The 7,500-nt window shown below is 51.2% G+C and overlaps 1 non-coding gene across 1 annotated transcript in view; it reads left to right on the forward strand.

Annotated features, from left to right (window-relative positions):
* Positions 1-6,929: 6,929 nt before the first annotated feature.
* The window catches only part of LOC124572251, a 1,910-nt gene continuing 1,339 nt past the window's right edge, over positions 6,930-7,500 (forward strand). Inside the window, exon 1 of the ribosomal RNA XR_006972004.1 lies at positions 6,930-7,500. This exon is cut by the window's right edge and continues 1,339 nt beyond it. This is a non-coding gene — a ribosomal RNA (small subunit ribosomal RNA).

Raw genomic sequence — 7,500 nt, forward strand, 5'->3', positions numbered from 1 at the left:
TAACCAGTTCACCACTTGGTGTAACCAGTGGCTCCTCCGTCTCAACCCCTCCAAAACCCAGGCAATCATCATAGGCCGTACCACTCGCTCCTTTCGCCTCCAAGATTTCTACCTCACCCTTTATGGTCGTCCTATCCAACTCACCCCCACCCTGAAATACCTTGGCCTCACCCTTGACCGACACCTCACCTGGACCCCTCATCTCCTGACCATCCAGCAGACAGCCCATTCCCGCCTCCGCCTGCTGAAACTCCTGTCCGGCCGGACATGGGGATTGCATCCTTCTACCATCCTCCACACCTACAAATCCCTCATCCGTCCTATCCTCTGTTATGCCAGCGTCGCCTGGATCTCCGCCCCCACCCGCTTTTACAAGGCTCTCCAAATCCTTGAACGCCATGCGCTCCGCCTTGCCTTCCGTATCCGCCTTCCTTCCCCCACACGGCTCCTGTATGAACTGATCCCCTTCCCCCACCTCCTCTTGTTCCTCCAACATCTCCGCATCCTTTACATTGTTCGCAGGGTTGATCCCCCCCACCCTCTGGTTTCCTCCTTCCTCTCCACCCCCCGCCCGTTGCCGCGCCTCTATCGCTGTATCCCTCCCTCTCTCCACCTCCACACCCTCCATCTCCTTCATCAGGGCAATTTCCAACGCCTCCCCCTCCCGGATGACGAACTTCGCCGTGACATATACCCTTCCTTCCAACTATAACCCGGCCTTGTTCCCCCCCCCCCCTCCCCAGGGCCCCCTTCTCCTCTTTCCTCCTTCTCCCAGAGTGGATTTTCCTCCATCCCCCCCTCCCCTGAGACCCTGCACCCCATACTTGCCTCTCTCCTTCCCACATCCCTCCCTACCTGGCCCTCTTCCGAGCGCCCCCCATTTCCCCTCCCCCATCTCTTCCCCTCCCTCCCTTCTTCAGGTCTCCCTCATCTCCTTGAACCTGGCAGATCCTCTGTATTGATCGACATCAGTGTGCCACGTCAGTGTTGTGTTTCGTGCTTTTCTCGTGTGCGTCAAGAGGTGTGATTTTAATTGTGTGCTGCCTTGAGGTTCGCCGTCAGTGCTACGCTGTGTGCTATGCCAGCCGTCAACACCCTTATGCTCCAGTCATACTGTGCCTTGTGTTTCTTTTAATCGTCGCAGTGTGTGGCTTTTTGTGTGTGCTACTTTTAAACAGTTTTTTATCTCCATTTTACAGTCACCCCGTTTTTTGTATATTGCCTTCCATGATGTTCTCCCTTTTTATATCTATGTTCGCCTTCTTCTCTCCTTTGCTATTTTAAATGTCTTCTATTGTTTTGTTCTATGTCTTTCGGCTGAAGAGCAGCGCATATGCTGCTGCCAGCCCGCCCCGATAGGGGAATTGAAATACAATAAAGAAAAAAAAAAAAAAAAAAAAAGAGGTACGTCCAATATGCGACATTCCCGCTGTCCCTATACATGAGCTGCGAGCTGTACCAGTTACGAGCTAGAGACGCGATCGCGTTGCTCTCTGTACGAATGCCGATGCTGAGCGGTCAGCTAGGAGGCGCTCCATCCATGTCGGTACCGGTGAGCGTTGCACTCGCAGTCGCAAAAACGTACGGCAAGTATATTACTCGGAAGAGTCAATGACAGTCCACGCCCCCCTGCGTGGGAAGAGTCTTTCTAGGCCATGACCCACCGGAAGGGCGCAGCGTCCCCCACCCCAGACATGTGACGTCACACCATCGGTATTGACGACTAGACTGATTCCTTATAATCATTTGCCATACACCGGTGGAAGCTGCCGAGACGAGTAACTACATAGCGGGCTCGCCGTGTCACTAATGTACAGAGATACAACAGTTTCGACTGGAACCGGATTAAACGTATACACGGCGCTGATTAGTAATAGATAGAGCCATCAGAATACAGATAATGTATACAACTGTCCGTATACATGCTGAAAGACTCTGCTCACAATCACAACCACACGTCAGCCACACACCCTTATCACGCACTACTCTCTGCCTGTAACACGCACACAGACAATATGTAAGCACCAGCATGGAACAACACCCAGTGCATCCTCTCCGCCACATTAGACAATCCACACTGTCATAACCAGACTGGGAGGTCCACTCAGAAAACAGAATATCCCACCCACCCGACAACCACCATTGCTCAGCCAAGCCACCAACACCCACACATGTCCTACACAGGGGTGCACCCAACATCACAATACTGCCTCCTCTCACAGCACACAAACAATGGCAGGAATGAAAGACACAGGTCTGCCACAAGCATGGAATGAGAGCGCCGCCTGTCATGAGCCAAAGGTGCATCCTGACGTGGCAAATCAGATGATGCCGCAGGCATCCACTTACTATAATCACAATCAACAAACCGGCCGCCCCGCCCCCCATTAAACCTTTCCTTACAACAATGTGTACCTTAACCTAACCTATATCGTACCGTAACCTAACCTATATCGTACCGTAACCTAACCTATATCGTACCGTAACCTAACCTATATCGTACCGTAACCTAACCTATATCGTACCGTAACCTAACCTATATCGTACCGTAACCTAACCTATATCGTACCGTAACCTAACCTATATCGTACCGTAACCTAACCTATATCGTACCGTAACCTAACCTATATCGTACCGTAACCTAACCTATATCGTACCGTAACCTAACCTATATCGTACCGTAACCTAACCTATATCGTACCGTAACCTAACCTATATCGTACCGTAACCTAACCTATATCGTACCGTAACCTAACCTATATCGTACCGTAACCTAACCTATATCGTACCGTAACCTAACCTATATCGTACCGTAACCTAACCTATGTCGTACCGTAACCTAACCTATGTCGTACCGTAACCTAACCTATGTCGTACCGTAACCTAACCTATATCGTACCGTAACCTAACCTATGTCGTACCGTAACCTAACCTATGTCGTACCGTAACCTAACCTATGTCGTACCGTAACCTAACCTATGTCGTACCGTAACCTAACCTATGTCGTACCGTAACCTAACCTATGTCGTACCGTAACCTAACCTATGTCGTACCGTAACCTAACCTATGTCGTACCGTAACCTAACCTATGTCGTACCGTAACCTAACCTATGTCGTACCGTAACCTAACCTATGTCGTACCGTAACCTAACCTATGTCGTACCGTAACCTAACCTATGTCGTACCGTAACCTAACCTATGTCGTACCGTAACCTAACCTATGTCGTACCGTAACCTAACCTATGTCGTACCGTAACCTAACCTATGTCGTACCGTAACCTAACCTATGTCGTACCGTAACCTAACCTATGTCGTACCGTAACCTAACCTATGTCGTACCGTAACCTAACCTATGTCGTACCGTAACCTAACCTATGTCGTACCTTAACCTAACCTATGTCGTACCTTAACCTAACCTATGTCGTACCTTAACCTAACCTATGTCGTACCTTAACCTAACCTGTATTGCGCCTTAACCTAACCTGTATTGCGCCTTAACCTAACCTGTATTGCGCCTTAACCTAACCTGTATTGCGCCTTAACCTAACCTGTATTGCGCCTTAACCTAACCTGTATTGCGCCTTAACCTAACCTGTATTGCGCCTTAACCTAACCTGTATTGCGCCTTAACCTAACCTGTATTGCGCCTTAACCTAACCTGTATTGCGCCTTAACCTAACCTGTATTGCGCCTTAACCTAACCTGTATTGCGCCTTAACCTAACCTGTATTGCGCCTTAACCTAACCTGTATTGCGCCTTAACCTAACCTGTATTGCGCCTTAACCTAACCTGTATTGCGCCTTAACCTAACCTGTATTGCGCCTTAACCTAACCTGTATTGCGCCTTAACCTAACCTGTATTGCGCCTTAACCTAACCTGTATTGCGCCTTAACCTAACCTGTATTGCGCCTTAACCTAACCTGTATTGCGCCTTAACCTAACCTGTATTGCGCCTTAACCTAACCTGTATTGCGCCTTAACCTAACCTGTATGGCGCCTTAACCTAACCTGTATTGCGCCTTAACGTAACCTATATTGCGCCTTAACGTAACCTATATTGCGCCTTAACCTAACCTATATTGCGCCTTAACGTAACCTATATTGCGCCTTAACGTAACCTATATTGCGCCTTAACCTAACCTATATTGCGCCTTAACCTAACCTATATTGCGCCTTAACCTAACCTATATTGCGCCTTAACCTAACCTATATTGCGCCTTAACCTAACCTATATTGCGCCTTAACCTAACCTATATTGCGCCTTAACGTAACCTATATTGCGCCTTAACCTAACCTATATTGCGCCTTAACCTAACCTATATTGCGCCTTAACCTAACCTATATTGCGCCTTAACGTAACCTATATTGCGCCTTAACGTAACCTATATTGCGCCTTAACGTAACCTATATTGCGCCTTAACCTAACCTATATTGCGCCTTAACCTAACCTATATTGCGCCTTAACCTAACCTATATTGCGCCTTAACCTAACCTATATTGCGCCTTAACGTAACCTATATTGCGCCTTAACGTAACCTATATTGCGCCTTAACGTAACCTATATTGCGCCTTAACGTAACCTATATTGCGCCTTAACGTAACCTATATTGCGCCTTAACGTAACCTATATTGCGCCTTAACGTAACCTATATTGCGCCTTAACGTAACCTATATTGCGCCTTAACCTAACCTATATTGCGCCTTAACGTAACCTATATTGCGCCTTAATGTAACCTATATTGCGCCTTAATGTAACCTATATTGCGCCTTAATGTAACCTATATTGCGCCTTAATGTAACCTACGTTGCGCCTTAACGTAACCTACGTTGCGCCTTAACGTAACCTACGTTGCGCCTTAACGTAACCTACGTTGCGCCGTAACGTAACCTACGTTGCGCCGTAACGCAACCCACGTTGCGCCGTAACGTAACCCACGTTGCGCCGTAACGTAACACACGTTGGGCCTTAACCCAACACACGTTGGGCCTTAACCCAACACACGTTGGGCCTTAACCCAACACACGTTGGGCCTTAACCCAACACACGTTGGGCCTTAACCCAACACACGTTGGGCCTTAACCCAACACACGTTGGGCCTTAACCCAACACACGTTGGGCCTTAACCCAACACACGTTGGGCCTTAACCCAACACACGTTGGGCCTTAACCCAACACACGTTGGGCCTTAACCCAACACACGTTGGGCCTTAACCTGCTCTGTAATTGTCATACGACGCGTTAAATTAGTGTAGTGTTGCCTAACTGCAACCCCCGCAATATAGTTTGCTACTCGCACTGCCCGGTCCCCAGTGTATCGCTTCATGTTAAACACCTTGCAGCTATACACTGTAATGTGGATGGCAGCAGGACGTACATGCTCAATGCCCTTTGCAGTTGTTCATTGGCATTTGCAGTTGTTCATTGGCATTTGCATGGCGAAGCACTTAGCCTACGCTGTGGTACGGCCTGTGTCAACTGTCCGCTGATGTTGTACGTCCAAATCACACACTGTACTGCACATTGGTCCTCATGTACTGAATGATACATCGTGGTACATGTGACCGTACAACGACTGCGCCAACAACGGCGAACCATGCGGTCCAAATGTTGTGCACTCAGCTACGTGTCGTCTCCCTATAAGAGCTGGATTGCAGTGTGGTATGCCCTGGATGGCGATCAGCATGAGCCGTCTGTTGATGTAGTGGCGCGTGTTGTCAGACGTAGTCGTCTCTTCTCACACACCATGATAGCATGGTGCACTGCGTTCCACATCTGCGACATGCGACAGAGGCCGGTTGACAGTCGTTCGCGCAATGGACATCGCATACGTACGGGGGCCACCTTCCACGTGTTCGCGAAGCGTGCACATGTTGTTGCGTGTATGTGGGCAGACATAGTGTGTCGTGACACCTGACACAGGCATGCAACAATCGTTGAATTTGCAAATGGCGATGGACGCCTACGTTTGCTGGTGACGTTACGCAAATGAACAACTGGTAAACCGTTGTGGTGCGGTTGTTCTCGCTAGAGGTGAATCAGTGATGGCGACGATCGGTTGAGCTACCAACCGGTTGTTCCAGCGATACCCACCATGCCCACGAACGTGAATGGCATCTGGGTGTGAAGCGATACGCGGCGGTGGCTGGGTGGGACCGTCCCCGGCCGGTGAGGGGGGGCCTCCCGGCGTGCTGGCCGCGCGGTGCGTGGGCGCACGCGCTACAGCCGGCTGGTGGGGGCGGCCAGTGGCAGGCGCGCCGGCCGACGGAGGCGGCAGGCGGCGCAGCTGCGCGCCGGCGCACCCTGCACGCGGCGCCGTGCGGCCAAAGTAGGTCCTCGCGGGCCCGGTGCGAAGCGCGGTGGACATCTGCAGTGTGCTGGTCCGATTGAGGACTGTGTGCGCTGAGGATGCGCCGCCGCCCGGCGCTCGGCGCCGCGACGCCGTCTGCTGCTCGGTCGCCTCTGCGGTTCTCGCAGGTGGTTTGTATCGCAGCTGTGCGGACGTGTTGGCGCGTGCGCTGTGCTGGGAGAGTTCGCTTCGGCACCCAAGTGGGGCTTTTGTCCTTCTGTGGCGCTGGCGTTGGAGCTGCCGGTCACCGTAGGTGGCGCGTGTTGTCTCCCGCCGGCAATGCCACGACAGCACGCTCCCGGGCCTCTGTCGGCAGCGGCAAGCTCAGTTGGGAGCACGGGTGGTCGCACCTAAAGCGTCTACTCGCCAAACTCCGGGCGATTGCGCCTCTCTCGAACCCGACCAAGTACTTAGGACGGCGCTGCGCGCCGCCGGGACCTGAGAGGGTTTCGAGGTGTATGGTGCAGGGGAGCTCAGCCTCCTCCTGTTTGCAGAATAATTGAGCGGACGCTTGCGTGTTCGCGCGGGCCCCCGGGACACACTCCCGGGCGGCCGGCTGCTCAGCTCTAGTTGACGCAGCTCCCTGGTTGATCCTGCCAGTAGTCATATGCTTGTCTCAAAGATTAAGCCATGCATGTCTCAGTACAAGCCGCATTAAGGTGAAACCGCGAATGGCTCATTAAATCAGTTATGGTTCCTTAGATCGTACCCACGTTACTTGGATAACTGTGGTAATTCTAGAGCTAATACATGCAAACAGAGTCCCGACCAGAGATGGAAGGGACGCTTTTATTAGATCAAAACCAATCGGTCGGCTCGTCCGGTCCGTTTGCCTTGGTGACTCTGAATAACTTTGGGCTGATCGCACGGTCCTCGTACCGGCGACGCATCTTTCAAATGTCTGCCTTATCAACTGTCGATGGTAGGTTCTGCGCCTACCATGGTTGTAACGGGTAACGGGGAATCAGGGTTCGATTCCGGAGAGGGAGCCTGAGAAACGGCTACCACATCCAAGGAAGGCAGCAGGCGCGCAAATTACCCACTCCCGGCACGGGGAGGTAGTGACGAAAAATAACGATACGGGACTCATCCGAGGCCCCGTAATCGGAATGAGTACACTTTAAATCCTTTAACGAGTATCTATTGGAGGG

The sequence above is a fragment of the Schistocerca americana genome, unplaced genomic scaffold (assembly GCF_021461395.2).
Source record: "Schistocerca americana isolate TAMUIC-IGC-003095 unplaced genomic scaffold, iqSchAmer2.1 HiC_scaffold_179, whole genome shotgun sequence".
Classification (NCBI taxonomy): domain Eukaryota; kingdom Metazoa; phylum Arthropoda; class Insecta; order Orthoptera; family Acrididae; genus Schistocerca; species Schistocerca americana.